Source organism: Lissotriton helveticus, chromosome 5_1 (genome assembly GCF_964261635.1).
Source record: "Lissotriton helveticus chromosome 5_1, aLisHel1.1, whole genome shotgun sequence".
In the NCBI taxonomy this organism is placed as follows: domain Eukaryota; kingdom Metazoa; phylum Chordata; class Amphibia; order Caudata; family Salamandridae; genus Lissotriton; species Lissotriton helveticus.
The window spans coordinates 102,543,520-102,562,864 of record NC_136065.1 but is presented as its reverse complement, the minus strand read 5'-3'; the positions used below and the strand labels follow the sequence as shown (position 1 = coordinate 102,562,864).

Below are 19,345 nucleotides of genomic sequence, written 5' to 3'. Positions count from 1 at the left end.
TGCGATAAAGTGGTGCTACCTCGGCGATAAGTCCTTGAGGATATGCCCCACAGTTTTGCTTTATAAAAGCCTTTTCCCAAAACATGTGTACAAAGCCTTGTTGGTCTTGGATGTAGGGAAAAATATACTGACCAAGTTTTCTGCGCTGTTGTCTCCGTTTTGTCTCCTCCAGTTTGAACAACTTGTTGTGCGCAGTAGAAGTAAAAGAGGATACTAAAAGAATGAGAAACACTGATGCAGCCTCTATCAAAGTGCACACCAATGTTATTTTAGCAAGACTGTCAGAGAAATTCCACCGTTAAAATATTATTTGGCCCCATGTTTTTCTTGAGGGTAACAACCCCACAGGAAAGGCCGATCTCAGTATTTATTTTTCAGGTTATTTTCTGAGATCCCTCCCAAGTGAAGCATTTTGGACATATTGTTTGAAAATGTATACTGTATATAAACAAACTAATCCAAATCAAAAAATTAATTGGGGAGAGACCCCCCTCACTCAACTCCGAATCTTCAACAGGAAGTTCGTTCCACACAATGAAAAATTGTCTAGCATTCGCGACAAATAATTTTCAATTCTATTAAGGACACGGAGGCGAGAATAATGCTTCTCTAACTTTACTGACACAAACAGCAGCAAAGAGTTAACTTTAAACGAGCATGACCCGGAAGAACAGCCCCCTCCAGGTATGCACCAATAGCATTACAGTAAACCATACATAATGTCCCAGTGACGTAAGCACTTCCTCTTTCTTTGCAAAGTCCATAAGTAAAAGAATTCAGATCCAAAGGAACTAGAATGGAACACATCAGGAAACCTCCAGGAACGCAGAGGACTGGTAAACAACATCAGGATAGCTGAATCATCATGATTGGATGTTTTGATCACCTGAAAAAAGAAAACATAGCCATAATACCCATGTCGGACTGAAAATAAAACAGTCACAAAATAGAAATGGGTGGGGAAAAAACAAGAATTTAAGCAAAGCATCAAACAATGCATTCAATATAAAACAGTTGTAAACAAAATACACTGAATATAATAAAACATCCTGGGTGGGATTATTCTCGCCTCCGTGTCCTTAATAGAATTGAAAATTATTTGTCGCGAATGCTAGACAATTTTTCATTCTATGGCAGTCCACGGAGGCTCAAATAATGCTAGTTTAAAGTTGCTCCACAATTACTGACGCAATATCCACAATAGGTTTGTGGTAAAAGGTCTTGAAAATGGACTCAGATGACCAATCTGCCGCAGTCATGATATCTTGTAACCTAGACCCAGTGAGAAGGGCCTTAGAAGCCATGGATCCTCGAACAGAATGAGCACCAAAAACAGAGGAATCTATGCCAGCCAAAGCCAAAAGCCAAGTAACCCACCTGGCTAGAGTAGCTGAAGAGACTGGGCGGAAAGGTCTCTGAAGAGAAATTAACAATTGACCTGCCACGTCATTTCTGAATTCTCTAGTACAGTCTTCATAGACCTTCAAACATTGCACCACACAAAGTTTACTATGATGTGGAAAGGCAGGATAAGAAACACATCTTGAATTTGTCTTTGTACGACGAGAAATGGTAAAAGAAACTCCGGAGGGGGTAAATACTCTGCCTGCTAAATCCAGTGCACGCACATCAGATACACGCCTACAAGATATAAGACACAGTAACAAAGTCAATTTGGCCGATAATTGTTTGCGCGACAAACCATCATTAGCTGGCCAAGACTGCAAGAATCTGAGCACAATAGAAACATCCCATAAGGTATGATATTTGGGTTGCGGAGGATTTACCAACCTGATACCTCGAAGAATTTTACAAACCAAAGGGTGTTCACCTACTGGTTTACCATCAATATGAGGATGACCTGCTGAAAGAGCAGATCTAAAATTATTTACTGTCCTGAAAGCCATACCAGATTTGGCTAATTCGGACAAAAAATTGACAATTACAGAGATACTGGATCCCAAAGGATCACTCTGTTGTTGACCACACCAACGCACCCATCGCCGCCAAGCGGACTCATAACGTTTGTGAGTGGAAGGTGCCCATGATTGGGAGAGGAAAAAGAGAGCGTCTTGCGAAACTCCCGGCACTTGCCAACGTCGCCGGAAAGTCTCCATGCCATGAGAGACAATTGGCCCTGCATGATCAACGGATGAAGAAGACCGACAGGATTGGTCAATAATTCCGGAAAGGGCTTGATCCGAATTGGAGGAGCACATGACAAAATCATTGCTCCTGGAAACCACGCTTGAGCTTTCCAACAAGGTGAGACAAGGATTATTTCCGCCCTCTGTCGACGAGTGTGGGCCAATAATCTCGGAATCATTACGAACGGTGGAAATGCATATAGAATGCCCGTCATCCATGATTGAAGGAAGGCGTCCGAACTGATCGCTAACGGATCCGGACGCCAACTGTAAAACAGGGGAAGTTGCCTGTTGAGTCGAGAGGCAAAGAGATCCAGAACACACAGGCCCCATTTGGAGTTCAGAGCGTGGAACACACACGGATGCAGTTTCCAGTCGCTTGAGTCCCGTAGGAATCTGGAATTCCAGTCCGCTACCACATTCAGGGAACCTGGAATGTACTCCGCTGTCACAGAAATGTGATGGTCTAGACAAAAATGCCAAATATCCTTGGCTATTTCCACTAGAAGACGGGATCTGGTACCCCCCCAGACGATTGATGTAGCGTACCGCTGACACATTGTCCATGCGCAGAAGAATACAACAACTTGCCTTCTGAGGAGAGAGTGTCCGAATAGCAAAAGAGCCCGCAAGGAGCTCCAGGCAATTGATGTGCAGACGTAGTTCCTCCTGGGACCACCGACCACCGGTTTCCACATTCCCGCACCGAGCCCCCCAGCCCCAACGACTGGCGTCGGACTCTGTGATGGCGTCCGGGATTGCCGCAAAAATGGCCTTGCCATTCCAAGCATCCATGTGTTGTAACCACCAATTCATTTCCAGACGCGCCTCCTGAGAGAGTGCAATCTGTTCCGCATAATGCAGCCCCTTGCGAAGATGTAAGATCTTCAACCTCTGTAAAACCCTGTAATGAAGGGGACCTGGAAATATCGCTTGAATGGATGCTGCCAACAGTCCTACAAGGCGGGCTAATGTCCTCAACGATATTGTCGGAGAGGCAAGTGCTCTCCTCAATTCCTTCTTGATAGCAGACCTCTTCTTGAGAGGCAAGAGAAGTTGAGACGTCACCGAATTGACCTGAAAACCCAAGAATACGATCACCTGAGAGGGAATTAGTAGAGACTTGGGAACATTGAGGAGGAAACCCAACTCCTGAAGGAGAGTTATAGTCCAAGACAGGTGCAACTGTACTATCTCGACAGACTGACCCATATTCAGAATGTCGTCCAGATAAATAATGAGTCTCACACCTCTCTCTCTTAACCACTGCACCACTGGTCGCATGAGTTTCGTGAAACACCATGGAGCGGACGACAGCCCGAAGGGCATGGCCGTAAACTCGAACCATTGATTGCGCCACTGAAACTGGAAAAAACGACGATGAGGAGGAAAAATGGCCACCGTCAGGTAAGCATCCTTCAGGTCTAGCCGAACCATCCAATCATGACTCAACAACATGTCTCGTAAGAGATGAATGCCCTCCATTTTGAAGTGGCGATACACTACGCTCACGTTGAAGTCTTTTAGATTGAGAACAAGCCGGAAACCCAGATCTTTCTTGGGCACAAGGAAAACCGTGCTCACAAAACCGTGTGGATGCAGCGTTGTGTGCACAATAGCCCCTTTGAGCAACAAAGACTGAATCTCCTCGTCGATGAAACTCATCTCTATGGGGGAAAAACTTAGTGGACAAGGAAGCATCGTCTGAGAAGGAGTGGAATAAAACTCTATCTGGAAACCCTGAACAGTTTGAAGGATCCAAGGATCCGAAGACAGGGCCTCCCATCTGGGAAAGAATTGAGACAGACGACCTCCCACCATGTGATCCCCGAAATGTAAAATGGGTACCTGAATATGAGGAGTCTCCTGACTGGTACTGCTGACCCCGATAACTGCCTCGCTGACCACGGCCTCCGTCGCCTCTACTTTTGGAGGGGTAGAATTTGGACCTTTGGGTAGAGCCTCTGCCCCTTTGCTCAGAACCTCTAGAGGTCTGTTGTCCTCCACGGCCGGAACCGCGACCTCTAAAGCGGCCGGCCCTGGAAAAAACACCAGTATGGAATACTTTCTTAATATTAGCTTGCGCTTTATCCAGAGCAGAGAAAGTCGCTACATATTTTCCCATTTTTCTGACAAAGTCCTCACCAAAAAGCATGCCATTGGCCAGGGAACCTGGCTCTGTGGTAGCCATCTCTGCTAATTGCGGATCTATCCGCATCAAAAATGAACGTCTCCTCTCGGTAGACAAAGCCACATTTGCATTCCCCAAAAAGCACATGGCACGTTGTGCCCATTCCATGACATCCGAAGGGTCGAGAGGTGTACCTTTATCTTTAGCCACCACCGCGGCATCCAAAATCTTGGTCAGAGGGCCAGAAATATCTAAAAGTTTATCCTGGCAACCTTTCCAGGCTCTATCTAAACCCTTTTTTGGGTCCTTTGCAAATTTACGCATAAACGTTGCCATATTTGGATCCAAATCTGGTGTATCCGTAACTTTACCAAGTAAGGAAGGTCGAGGGCACTCAGATCTAAGTGTAGCCCTGACCTGATTTTCAAAGCCTTGACGGATATTATTCTGGACATAATGCGCAACTTCCATACAGGGTTGCCGTTCTGTGGACCGTGGATGTATTAAATTCTGTGGATTGAACAATAAATTCTTCGGTTGAACCTCAGCCTGAGCATCATAGAAGGTATGTTTTGTCTTTTTTACCTTCTTCTTAGGTGAATCGGAATCATCAGAATCTGAAGTAGTAGAAGAGGAACTTGTCGTAGAATCCTGTTTTGCCTTTTTATCAACCAAGGAACCATGGTCTAGCAACACACTCTTAGCAGCTGTTAACAAGGCTTCCGCCGAAGCACGAGAAGAAGTTGAAGAGGTGCTTTTAGACTTAGACTTTCGTTTCTTTGAAGTCAGAGACTTCGCTAAAGGCTTTAGCGCCTTGAGAAGCGCCTTATTCATAGACCCCCGGTCGTGGGTATCCCGGGTTTCAGAAAACTGCTCCTCCATATTGTCGTTGTATGGCTCCACATACTCATCATACTCATTAAAATCTACCCACTTATCTTCCTCCTCAGCGTAGTACGCCATTATTATAATAGGAGGGTTGAAGGAGTTCAAATTGGGGGGGGAAGAACCCAAGGGCTGAAAGATCACAGACAGAAAAATATTGGAAAAAACACTGAAACTGGGTGTAAAATAATTAATTCAAAAGTGGCAGGAGCAAGCCCAAATCAATTCCCCTAATGCCAAGCACTATGTCTGGAAAACGCTCCAGTCAGCGTTATATTGGAGCCAGGGATATCTCAGGCACAGCGTGAGTTAATGCGCGAAGAGCCGGTGAAGAAATCCAGTCACCGGCTGTTTGCGCATGCGCAGACACGCGAAGGCGGGGCTAACACAAAGCCTGGTCCCTGGACGCACCGAAGTGCGCAACTCCGCTCCCTCGCCACAAGCCCACAACACAAGGAACCGAAGGGGCACCGAAGCCTCAACTTCAAGCAAGTCACATAGAATAATGCATGCGCGAGAGAGCACGACGCGCTCACAATGAAGTGCGCAGTCGGAAAACACCCCGTCCGTTAAAGCAGGACGGAAAGGCAAAACCGGCAGTTAAGAAACACAGGTCGCGTCTGACGAGTAAGGCGCAGCGCGCTACAGCAAATACATAGTAAACATCAATAATGTATTAAAGGAATGTAAAAACACATCTCGCTGCTGCAGCAGCAAAGAAAGAGGAAGTGCTTACGTCACTGGGACATTATGTATGGTTTACTGTAATGCTATTGGTGCATACCTGGAGGGGGCTGTTCTTCCGGGTCATGCTCGTTTAAAGTTAACTCTTTGCTGCTGTTTGTGTCAGTAAAGTTAGAGAAGCATTATTTGAGCCTCCGTGGACTGCCATAGAATCTGGATGTGCTTTAAAGTAGGGCTTATGCTATTTCCCTGGCTACGTCACTCCCTTATGTATGTTGCTGTGCGTTATTGTAAAGTACACGTAAGTTCTTTATTTGATTGTCAACATAGCACGCTACGGCGCGCTCATGTTTTAGCATCCGCTCAGTGTTCCATCATTGTGCACGCACTCTTGAAGAGAATGTTTCTCTTCAAAAGTGCGTCCCCTCGAGTCAATCCTGTATACAGTTTATGTTTAGTGGTTTGTGTCAGTTGTTCCCTGGACTTAACTTGAACAGGCTGCGCTCCTGTGTTCTGCTGTATATTACTTAAATAAAGTATTTCTTAATACTTTCACCGTCTGCTTCCTGTATCAATCGCTCTTCACATATTGGCGACAAGCATCTCGGCAACTCCGGCGATTTTACCAGCATTTCACCATTTTTGCGCATCCTTCTCAAATACCTTCAATTTTTGTGTGCACCGCGCTAACCTCGATTTTGATCTGCTACTGCATTCCTGGAATCCTCGTCATCCTGTGGCACTGCGCTGAGCCGTGAGACATTTCTTCTCTTTTCACAGTTTTGGGATACCAGCGTTTGATTTGTCTAGCGGCCAACTACACGTACGACATCGTCTTCAACGTCATTACGCTCACGCCCAGACAGCCAGGTTTATTCACTCGTCTCTATAACAACGCTGTAACGAGTGATTTTAAAGTTGATTTCCTTCAACCAGTGACCCTCAAGTTACTTTTAAACAGCGCGCACACCTAATTCAAAAGGTATTTGCTTCATATTTACAAAAGAAAAGACTTTCTGCATTTAAAAAAAAAAAAAAAGTATTTGTTTTATATTTACAAGTTAAAAGACTTCCTGCATTTCGTTTTAACTACATGTTACATACTGTTATTACTATTTCACAAGAAATTTAAAAGCTTCCTGTTTTAATTACTTTATCATGGCCACTAGTCAACAAATTGTTTATTTGAACCATTTTTTACCCAATCCTGGTAAACCTAAAGAGTCATGGAAGTTATGGTTCATAAGTTTTGAAAATTACTTAGTGGCCATTGGAGCAGATGAATACTCTGCAAAAAGGAAGCTGGCCATTTTATATAGCCATCTGGGTACTGCAGGAAAAGAAATTTTCAACAATCTTCCATTGTCTGTACCTCCATCAGGAGATGGAGAAGGATGGAATGTTTTCACAGATGCAATTTCAAGATTGAATAAAAAATTTATTGATCAGCCAAGTGTTATGATGGAGCGTTTCAACTTCATGAAAAGGAAACAACATCAAGATGAGTCTGTGGAAGACTTCATCTCTGTTTTAAGAAATTTGGCTGCGGAATGCAATTTTGGAGCATATCTAGATACTGTTTTAAGAGACCAGTTTGTCTACAACTGCTATCACAAAAAAAATTCAAGAAAGGATTTTAAGTTGTCGTGACCCCACGTTAAATGAAGTGTTGGATATGGCCAAAAGTGTAGAAAGGTCGATTGTTTCTTCCAGATGCATCACCGATGGAAATTCTCTTCAACATGAAAAGGATGTACAAATTAATGCTGTTCTTCAAAAAAACTCATCATTTAAACCTTTTCAAAAGAAATTTAATTCTTATTGCTTTAGATGTGGATCAAAAAGCCACCTTAGTAACAGCCCCACATGTCCTGCGTTGGGTAAAAAATGTACTTTTTGTAGCAAAATTGGCCACTTTAATATTGTTTGCAGAAACAGGAAAGGTGTTAGAATCAATAATCTTTCTTCTGTTGAAGACCCTAATGTAAATGTTTCCAACATTGAAATGTCTGTCTTGCAATCTCCATTTGATGATCTTCACATTAACTCTACTCAAAATGTTGATTCTAACCTGTCAATTCCTGAAAGGAAAATTCTCTCCATTGATTTAGTTGAGCTTGATCTAGACACTACACTTGTCAAAGACCCCACTTGCTGTGTAATAGTTGATGGTGTAGAATTAGACATGATGGCAGATTCAGGGGCACCTGTTACCATCATCTCTAATACCTTATTTGATGAAATCTGGAGCAAGAATGTAACTTTATCTCCTCTTGACATCATTCCCAAAGCCTATAATAAGAAACGTATTGACATGTTAGGATATTTTATTTCAAGAATTGAATGTTTAGGTAGATTTACTAATACAAAAGTATACATTGCCATTGATGGAAAACTTATTGTCGGATGGCAAGATTTGGCTAGAATGGGTTTGAAATTGGTTCCTGGTTCTGACACACCAGTCCAAATCAATGAAACCTCAATTTTTAATGTAGTTCATGAAGAAAACTTGGAGATTCAGAGTTTAATATCTGAATTTCCAGAAGTTTTCAAAGATTCCGTAGGCTACATCAAAGATTTTGAGCATCTGATCAGATTGAAACCCAATGCCATTCCTGTCTGTCATAAACTGAGGAATGTTCCTTTGAATGTAAGAGATGACCTTAAAAAAGTTCTAGACAATTTAGTTTCAGAAGGCATTATTGTTCCCACCAATTCTTCTTTATGGGTTAGTCCTATTGTTGTCGTTAAGAAAAAGGATTCCTCTATTCGTTTATGTACGGATTTACGCTCCCTTAATCAAAACATCATTGTGGATTGCCATCCCTTACCTAAAATTCAAGAATTGTTGACAGGTATTTCAGAATCAAAAATTTTCTCACTTTTAGACCTCAAGAGTGCTTACCATCAGATTCCTCTCTCGAGGTCCTCCTCTGAGTTAACAACCTTCATAACCCCTTTCGGGGCATTTAAATATCTCAGACTCCCTTTTGGTTTGGCTTCTGCCGCCAGTGTCTTCCAAAAATTCATGGACACAATTTTGCATGACATCCCCAATGTACAAGCCTATCAGGATGATGTCCTGATCCATTCAAAAAATAGATCAGAGCATCTTAAAGTGTTAAGGAAAGTTTTGTCTCGCTTTCAGGAAGTTGGCATAACTCTGAGTGTTAAGAAATGCATATTCATGGTAAAAGAACTTGACTACTTGGGCCATAGTATTTCTGCATATGGTATTAAACCAAAGATTTGTTTAACCAAAGCTATTTCCAATGTTGCTGTCCCTAAAGATAAGGATGCCCTAAGGTCATTTCTTGGACTTGCTGAGTACTATTCACGATTCATCCAAAATTATTCTCAGTTTGTCCAACCTCTCCGCACCTTACTCAAGAAAGATATCAAATTCATTTGGTCTGAAGAAGCTAACAAGGCTTTTGACACTGTTAAAAAGGTTATTGTTGAAGCACCTGCACTATCATCATTCAATCCAAGTTTAGAATGTACCATTGCTGTTGACGCAAGTCAAAAGGGTTTAGGTGCAGTGTTAACTCAAAGAGACTCTTGTAGGGAGAATACTATAGGTTTTGCGTCAAGAGCTTTAAATGTAGCTGAGTCTCACTATAGCACTATTGAAAGAGAAGCCCTTGCCTGTTCTTGGGCAATTGAAAAATTCAAAACATTTATATGGGGCTCTCACTTTATTCTCCTCAGTGATCACAAGCCCTTACTTCATCTTCTCAATGGTAATGGTACAGGCAAGGCTTCCTCTAGGTTAGTTCGTATTTTGTCTAGACTACATGAGTACAATTTCACTATTAGACACATTTCAGGTGGCAATAATTTGCGTGCTGATGCCCTTTCAAGACTTTACTTGAAAATGATGTTGATGATGATCCCGTTGATGACGTTGAGTGTGTTGTAGCATCCATAGAAGAGTTGGTCCTTTCACCTTTTTGTATATCAGAGACTGAATGGAAGCATAGTTGCTCTGAGGATTCAGTTCTTCTCAATGTTAAAAATCTAATTGTTTCAGGGTGGCCAAGAATTCGCTCTTCACAGTTATGCAGTGAAAGGAGTAGTGTCGACCGTGCTTCAGCATAATGAATATTTTTTATTATATGAGTAACATTTCGGGCACAGCGGTTTGTACTGAACGTGAGTGTAAACACTTCGGCAGGTGCCTCCAAATAATTTTAAAATATAAACAGTGCTATTATTGGATACCTCATTGGCCAATTGTACTAATCGAAATAAAGGCCCCATTCTGGTCCGCCAAAGATGTAGGCAGCATTTCCGGAGTGCTCGAGGAAACCGGATGTTTGTAGTACAAGCAACCCGTGTTGTGATTGGGCTAGCCAGTAAAAACAATACAAGCATTTGTCCTCTAGATTGTGTTCTATGTGTGATTGCAACACTTTGGCGGATGCCTGGGAGTGATTTGGAGCGCTGCTATTCGGCTCTTTACTTTTTAAATACTTTTAAGTATGGACCTGATTTGGTTCAGCTCACTGTGCAGCAAGTCCTTCCGGAATACACGGTCAAACCGGATGCTGGTGCAAGAAACAACCCTTGTTTGTGATTAGAGGGTTTTATGATCCAATAGAAAGGGTGAAAACATTTGTCTTTTACAAAGTGTATCCGACGGGATTGGAAAAAATGTAGTTTTTTACAATAGCAAAGCTGGAAATACGCCACCCCTATTCTGACCCGTTTAAGATTCATTCAGCTTTACAGGGGTGCTTGGGGGAACAGGACGATGGTGGGATAAGCCACTTCCTATGATTAGCTGATTTTTACTCCAATTGTAAACGCCGCAGCGCTTGTTCCTTTCTGGTCCGCAGGGATGTGGGGACCCTGTAGTGCGACACAGACCGCTTTATTAATATGCTAATTCAGACTTGTATAACGGGCCCTTCCTTTCAAAATGCGGGCCCCCTTGTGGTCCGCCCACCATGCCTGGCTGAACGAGCACCGTGAGAACCCCTACCCAACGAAGGGCGGGAAGACACGCTCTGGAAATATGAAATATGCATTGGTTAAACCCTAATTACTCCAACTTTTCTTAAAATGTAATCTTTAGAGAATTGTTTATCTGTAACTCACAACGAGTAAATTTACAGAATGTCAATGACTATCACATTACTCTGAATTCCTTATGTAATGTACTTCGTTCTAACTGAAAGCGCTCTGACACCTCTGGGTACATACGCGCTCTAAACATTTCATGAGTACTTGAGGACACAGGATAATGAAGGACGAATAAGCCAGTTACTGTCATTGGGTGATTTTTGCTCGAATGGTAAATGACAGCACCTGCTCCTTTCTGGTCCGCAGGGATGCACAGACACATGTAACGAGGTATAGAAAGTCATAATGCGGTTTCTAATAGTGATACGTAGCTTGAAAGATGACATCCTATGCCCAGGGCTATAACATTGGCCATTACTTTCCTACTGATTGGTACTTGTTATTATACCAATGTAGTGGGAGGATGACATCATGAACTATATGGTGGTTAATGAGCCATATATTTGTAAAACGCAAACATATCACCCCTTAGGGTGTCAAGGCGCTGGAGGCCTTTAGGAAGATTAAGTGAGCTATTGCCCAGAGTCGCATGGTGCGGAGCTGCGGGGACCGCACCACGAGCAGGAGTCACCCACTCTGGCCCCTGTGCCACACCTCTCCCACGGTGTTGTGTATTATTAGTACATGGAGCACAGCATTGGAGCGCCGGCCTGCCCGCTGGCATTTCTGCTTAGGCTCAAGTTAACCAATGTAGGGCTATTTTAGAAAGGTAAAGATGGATTGGTCATTTTACATTTGTACAAGTATTGATTGGTTGATTAATACTATACAGCCTCCCAGCCCCCCCTCCCCCATCAGCTGAAGCAGAAGAAGACTTTGCTGTTCATTGTGCTACTTTGTGGGGTTTGTTTTGGGGACACAAGTGAGGATTAGTAAATTAGCTACTTTTGAATTTTTAAAGACTGGGAGGTTTGGTTTTTCCTGGTTTAATATTTTAGTTTATATTTAATTGCCACAGTCTTTTTTTTGGGTGGGGGTGGATAACTCTGCCTGGATATTAGAATAAAACGTATTGTTGTATGATTCTATATGGCTCATTATTTAAACCTGGAATTATGGGATGACCAGATAAATATATTGTATATATGGGAGGAGTGCAATATTAGGTTTGTCCCAACTTGTACGACTATGGATTTGTGTTTGAAGAGTACAGGGGCTAAATAGCAAGGGCTACTTAAAGTCCTCCACACTTATTGTGGTATGTAGGGGAATGATATTAGATTGACTTTAAATTTAAAAAAAAAAAGTTAATAGATTTTTATTACTACTGGACATTTTATTCTTTTACAGATTTTGTTTTTGAAATTTTATTTCAGTTGCAGAACCCATGTGGGTGTGGACATTAAGCCTTCCCACTAGTATGGCATGTTACATGTTCAAAGCATTAAACGAATACGGGATTCTTCAATGTGACTAATAAGTGTATTTTGTACATGACAAATAAAAGCAAACATTCTCCTTTCGTTTGGGGGTAATTAGGTGGAGATACAAAATGATAGGATGATATATAGTACATATTTAATGGAAGTGATTAAATATAAATGGTTATTGATATCTTTTCCCGCAGTAGGGAACTTGGGCGATCTCTTCCCCTGCACTGTTTTCTACCTGTATACTAAGTAATGCCCTGTGAAGTATCCCCAAACAAATATTATAAGTGAGCAAGGCATGATATTTATCAATTTGGCACTATGGCTCAATAGGTATTGATCACACTTAGATCAGCACATTCATGACGAATATGTACAAGAGGGGTGTTGAAGAATGAGTATTTACAGGAAGCCAGGTTGTAAGTTCCAAGTTGTAAGTTTATTTAAGTTACAGGACGCTTTAAGTAGAGCCAAGATGATAACTAGGCACAAAGTACGCCCCACCAGGAGCAGTATCCTTACTGCTCAGCCTGCTGACACCAACTGACCAAGATGATGCACCCAACATTCTATGAAGTCATAACATTCCATACACAACTAGGCTGAACAGCAGGAAAGAAGTAAAGAAAGATGTGAAATAACATCACAACAAGGGGACACAGGTCTTTCTTGTTGAATTATTGCTTTGTATTTTTGATGTTCAAAAACAGATATGATGTTATCTAAAACAGATGTTTTACCAGTAAGAACATTTTTTGGATAACAAATATTTGTGAATTTTTGGTGGGATAGCAAGTACTGTTTAGGTATTGATGTATTGGGTGTGTCATTGTTTTAAAAATTGTGCATTTAATATGTTAGGAGCCACTGTATGTATTTAATGTGAACATGTATACAGAATGTTGTGAGGATGCCTGCATGTTTCCTTAATATGTATTAATTGTTTGCAAATATCTGTTCACAGCCCTGATGAAGTCCTTGCTTAGGACCAAACACGTTGGCTGGGGTGAAGTTTGAGATTTTTTTAAGGAATAAATAGAATTAAGTTTGGGTATCTCATTATAGCTCCTCTGTTACTTTAAAAGAAAAGAAGCAAGTACTAATGTGTCTGACGTGAATGAGCAGCACAACAACTGAACTTATAGTAAAAGTTATTGGACTCTCTCTTTGCATGTCCTGTTGTAGGTTTTTGTTCAAACGTTGACTTGTCCTGATTTATTACAAAACAAAAGAAATTAAAAGCTTTATCACGTTCAACTGGGACATTAATACCTCTAAATATTAACTCATCAAAATATCATCTAGATAAATTATTAGACAAACTCCTCTTTATCTTAAGTAACCTACAACTGCCCTCATTACTTTCGTAAAACACCACTGGACAGAGGCTAAACCAACGGCAGGCACAAAACAAGAATTAATTGCCCTTTTCATCTGAATTGTAAACATTTGGCTATGCACTGGAACCATGACAAGCATTTTTCAGATACATTTTTATTAACCGGTCTCCTAACAGCACATTCCTGAGTAGATGGAACCCCTCCAATTTAAAATGTCTGTATGTCACAAAAAAAACAGCTCTCTCTTCTCTTTCATTCAGCCGTCTACACAGTACTCATGCTTTTACCAGCTCCGTCTATTTTTGCCCACCTGCCTGCCCCATCCACAGATCACCCCCTCCCCGTCACTGCTTTTCCCTTTGTTGCTGCTTCTCATTTCCACCACCACCTCCCGTCCTTCCCTGCCTGATCCATCGCACCTACCTGTGCTGGCCCAATCCACAAATAATCTCGGGCCACGTCACTGCTTTAAACCCCCATTGTAGTCTGTTTCGTTCTAGTGAGTGGTGGTGCTCTGCCTTTTAATGTGCTGTTAGCGGCTGTGCACAAATGTTCCAATCAGCACTTCAGATATACGCTATTGTTTGGCACACGTGGTTTATTTTCTGCACGTTTGGGTAATAGGTGTGTGGGCAATTACACCATGTGTGGTCATTCGGCATTGGAGTTTATAGCTGGAAAATCAAGCCAACTGAATCAGGTATGCATTACTACAGAGCATGTTAGAGCGTCTAAAGTACCTGTATTCTACTGTAATTGCATAGTCACGATTCTCCTGTGCGCAATGATTGAACTGTTTGTATTTCACCTTGTTGCTTCTCATTTCATAAGGTGGGCTCTATTTCTTCAAATTTCTCCCATCAAGACACTTTCTTACTTTTTACGCATTCACCTGTAAAGTGTATCTATGCACCATTGTTGCTTAACGTGAATTCTCTTCACAGCAGTCTTGTGGAGTCTTGATGTCATCAAGGTCTGCCTGCCCCTCAGTGTCCATGGCAGAAGTAGACCTTAAAATATGGTTCCTGATGCAATGTATTTCCTCATGTTCACTACTCTAAACCAGCCGAACACTGCGATTCTGTCTGATTTTTTTGTGCACTTCGTAATTGAAGGTAGTGGAGCACTTTTCATTAACATCAGTGTTAGAAATGGGATCTCTGGTTGGCTAAGGCTTGCGCCGAAGCCAGGCAGCGACCACCACTCCAGTCCGGGCAAAGGAGTTACACGCCAAGATAACCCCTGCTCAACCCCTTGGTAGCTTGGCATGAGCAGTCAGGCTTATCCCAGAGGCAATGTGTAAAGCGTTTGCGTAACATACACACACAGCAGCAACACACTAGGCACACCACAAAAAGGAACTCCACACAAGGTTATATATAAAAATAGCCTTTGTATTACCATAAACACATTAGATAATAATCACACATATACACTGTGCCAACTGGCACTGGGCAGTTTCTACAGGGTATTATATACACCTGACAGGGCCAATTGGGTCAGTGTCAGAATCTGCACTTGGTAGAAATAGTAGATGTACGCATAGAATAACTGAAGCATAAAATAATAATTGTAGAGCACAACCAGTAACCACTGGCAAAAGTTAAAAACACACGACACAATACTAATCACCTTAGGCATCGGTCACACAGTGAAACAAACTTACTAGCATAAATGATACTAGGCAAAACAACCTCCTAATCATTAAACACCTATAGGGGTATACATTGCATTAGGCATCTTGTAATTACCATCATGATCCCAAATCACCAATCACCTTGCGCAAGAATCACATTAGGTACTGACCCTAGGGCAACTGGCCTTCCATGGGGCTCAAATGCCCTTTGTCCTACAATAGCCAGGGCGCGCTGTCTAAGCAGCGAAAGCAAAGGTGCGCAAGAGTTGGGACCTAAATGTGGCAGCTGCCCACTAATTGCTGGGCAGCTGAAAAATGAGACTTGGCACCAGTGTGCCTCCTCAGCCCCTCTCTAGGACTTAGTCACTAGTTTGCGCAATGTAGCCACTGCCCTCTGCCAGGTGGGGCAGCTAGTGAAAAATGTAACTGGCCCAATGAATACTGGCACTCCTCGTGCCTGGTGAGCCCCCCTCTGGGACTCTGTCAAGCAAATGCCCCCAAGCAAATCAGCGCAGGCACCACTATGGGAGCCCCACTCGGGAGACTCCTGGAAACACTTGCCCCCCAATGTTGGAGTCCCGTTCTGGGACTCAAAAGGAGAATTCAAACTTTGCCCCCGTTGGAGCAGCCCCCTAGGAGGCAGAGGCTGCTCAGTACAGAGACCGTAATTCTGTGCCCGGACTGGCACAAGCGACAACTCAGAAAAAGAGGACGGCCTTGGCCCTACTCACCGGGGCTGGGATACCGGCACTCTGCTCCAATGCCTCCCGGGTGTCCTCTGTAGCTGCACGCAGGGCTCTCCTCTCCACACAGGAGCCCTGCCAGCCACTGCAATACTCCTCTTGTCTTGCGGCGGTACTGTGGAGCTTCTCCTCTCTCGGGGAGGCTCCGGTAGTACCATGTCTTCCTCTGCGGTGGGGGCAGGCATGGCAATGTGCCTCGGGACCCCTACGCTTCTGCAGGTAGACCACTACAGTAGTTGTGGCATGTACAGGAGCGTGGGGTAGGCTCCCGTCGGCTTCCTGGTCAGGCCCCGCCTCGGTCTCGACGAGGGCTGCCTGACTTCCGGTCTCATGCTCCACATCCGGGTCTCGGCGGTGATTTCCTCGAGGTTGGAGGCAATACGGGGTAGGCTCCCATTCAGAAGCACCAAGTCCCTGGCGGGGTGGGCACTCACTAGGGGTATAAAACCGGCAACAAGGTCCCTGGCCGGGTGGGCACCCGCTAGGGGTTTCAAAAGCACGGCAAAGTCCCTGGTGGGGTGGGCACCCGCTAGGGGTTTCAAAATCGGCACAAAGTCCCTGGTGGGGTAGGCACCGCTAGGGATAAAAAACAGCAGATACGCGGGGGAATCCCGCTTTCTCACAAATTCTGCAGGCAATGCGGTGTAGGCTCCCGCGCCGTAAATAAGCAGAGTTGCCAGGAATCTCCGCGCCGGGGATTCCCCCTCAAGAAGGATCGCAGCTTCGTGCTGCAGACGAAAACCAGAAGCGATGCTCCTCTTGGCACCCCAAGCATTTAGCAGCCCTCCGTACGGAAGAACCGTAACAACCGAGCAACAATACAGCAACAATACAGCCCGCATAAAACTCAGCGTCCCAGCAGGCACACCGGCAGGTATACCGGCAGAAACCGCAGGAGCCGCCTACACTACTTACACTGCCTATACTGCCAAGTACTACCTACACCCTTGGAGAGTGTACGTGAGCGATCACGCGGCAGGAGCCGCCAATCCCTAACACCGCACCAACCCTTCGGCTCCGAAGAGCGGCCGAGAGGCAGCGTGGCGTGACCGCAAAGCGCAGCGGTGCACTATCTGCCTTGCCAGTGGAGCACCTCCTCAGCAGGTCCGCTGTTGTGGGGTCGGCGAGGGTTGGCACCGGCCGCCAGATAGCTGACGGCGGAGGGAACAGGGTGCAGGCGGCCCGCCATGAGGTCTGGAAGGGAAAGAAGACCTCCAGTGACTCAGCCTAATAAACGGAAAAACACAAGTACATCCACAAGTCCAGTGCCCCCTGGAACGACCAAGCTGACCAAGCCGACCAAGCTGACCCCCTGTCGAATAAAGGCATCCGGAAACCCAATAGGGTACGAAACCTCGCTGGAAGGAGCTGACGAAGGATCCAGCATTAGCCCACCTGATGGGCTAGCAGAAGGTGCAAGATTAGGAGCAGAGGACAGTCCCGCCACAACATCTGAAAAGACCGGAGACCACAAAACAAAAAATAGCCCATCCCCAAGAAAAGGGAGGCGCAGAAGCCACAAAAGGAAAAATAATCAACAATTAATTAAACTGTCAGGACAACAAAGTGAAACAAAATACAACTTTCAGCCAAAAATCTATACTAAATTCAATTTCCTAAAAAACCCAGGGAATGCAATCTATTCTTCAAACGATTCCATTACTGGTCTCCAATCCCCTCTGCAACTGGCCAGTGAGTCCAACGCCTGCCCCGCAACAACTAGCCATACTACAGCGGAAATCCACACGGCACCAATGCCAAATTAAATAACGAACTCAACTGGACATGGAGCAGACAACAGGGGCAACCTGGCACAACAATACATTAGGACACCGTCAAAAGAAGGCCGCATCAGCCAGGCACTTCCACAAGCGGGATGCTCAGAGGAAATTCAACTAATAAGCCCACCACAGTCACCCGCTGTATCGAACAACCAAGCAAAAGGGCATGACGGGAACTCAGGGTCCCCCAGAAGCAACCCGCATCACCAGCTAGCAATAACAACCTACTCCCTACCCACTCAAGATGCAACACCAGAGGAGGAAAAAATCCGAGAAATCGAAGACCACCAAGTTCAAAACATCCACGTAACCATAGAACCAAAGCCTCACAGCAACATAAGGTCTTCAGACTACCTAGAGCTAAAACTAGATCACGAAATTTCCTCACCAACTAAGGATATGACTTTCCTGACCTCGAAAGAATGGATTGACCTGGAGGCAGCATATAACGGCAGGCAGCCCACAAACAATATCAGTGAAGAAAGCTTACATCCGCTTTCAGAGAGGACTACGGACCCAGTCAATACTTTTTGGGTCACTCTTCTCAATACAATACAGCTATCTTCAACGGCTCTACAGTATCAATCTGATAAGTTGGACTTACAACTATCTGTCCTGCAAAGCCTAGCAGAGGCCACAATGGGGATAGATAGGAAATTGGCAGACCTCAATGGACTCATAAAAAGAGGACAAGAGTCAGTCAAATTAACCGAAATAGACAGAACTAGCTGTACCTGCTCGTTAATAATCGACAAGTTATCATCATTACCTATGATGCTGAGCAACCTTTTGGATGAAATAAAACTAAACACCATAAAACCCCCCCAAGCGGAAGTCAGTTTGGAGAGGCCCGACCAAAAATCAAATGTGACGAAGCCATCTCCAACAAAGGCAGGACCCCTAGAAAAAATTGACGATATGCAAAAACTCAACTCGCCGGGGGGTCAAACCCAAATTGTCACCCCCACAGCAGAAAAGACCATTCAGAACACTCACAACAGGACAAACTAAAGAACCAGGTAGCCCGCAGAATGCACGGGCTCGTCGTAAGCAAAAAAGGAAGGGGCGCAACAGAAAGGTCAACGAGGACTGCCTAGGAGAAAATCGGAATTCCACAGCACCGGAAGGCACATGGCCACTGGAGACTGGCAAGCTTCAAAGGAATGACAACCCCCTTTCACTGAAACCAGAAACTCCATTGCCCTCAACGGGAATGTCAACAGAAGGATTAGGAACCAACACCTCCAGCGTGGGCCCAATAAACCCACCAGTGAGAAAACAGTCTGCAAGCAGAAACGAGTTAACAGGCCGACACCGAATAGAGCCAGCACCAGGGCAACCGGATGGCCACTCAAGGGCAAAGAATCTAAACTCTGAGGAAGAAAAAGAAGATCGGGACGAGCCAAATTCCACCAGACGACGTGACACTGAACAATTCTATAACACCGTGCACTTGCAAGAAGACGAAGACGACATCTAGTAAAGCAAACTTTCAGACTTCAAGCAACGCAATCACCGAAGTCACGCATTCTAGCGATCA

General features: G+C 44.1%; 1 long non-coding RNA gene across 1 annotated transcript; it reads right to left on the bottom strand.

Moving 5' to 3' along the window:
• Nucleotides 1-599: 599 nt before the first annotated feature.
• On the bottom strand, nucleotides 600-4,101 carry LOC144752990 (uncharacterized). The gene is made up of 2 exons (XR_013594163.1): nucleotides 3,996-4,101; nucleotides 600-886 (listed from the first exon to the last, which is right to left on the bottom strand). It is a non-coding gene; the product is annotated as an uncharacterized LOC144752990 (long non-coding RNA).
• Nucleotides 4,102-19,345: the final 15,244 nt, after the last annotated feature.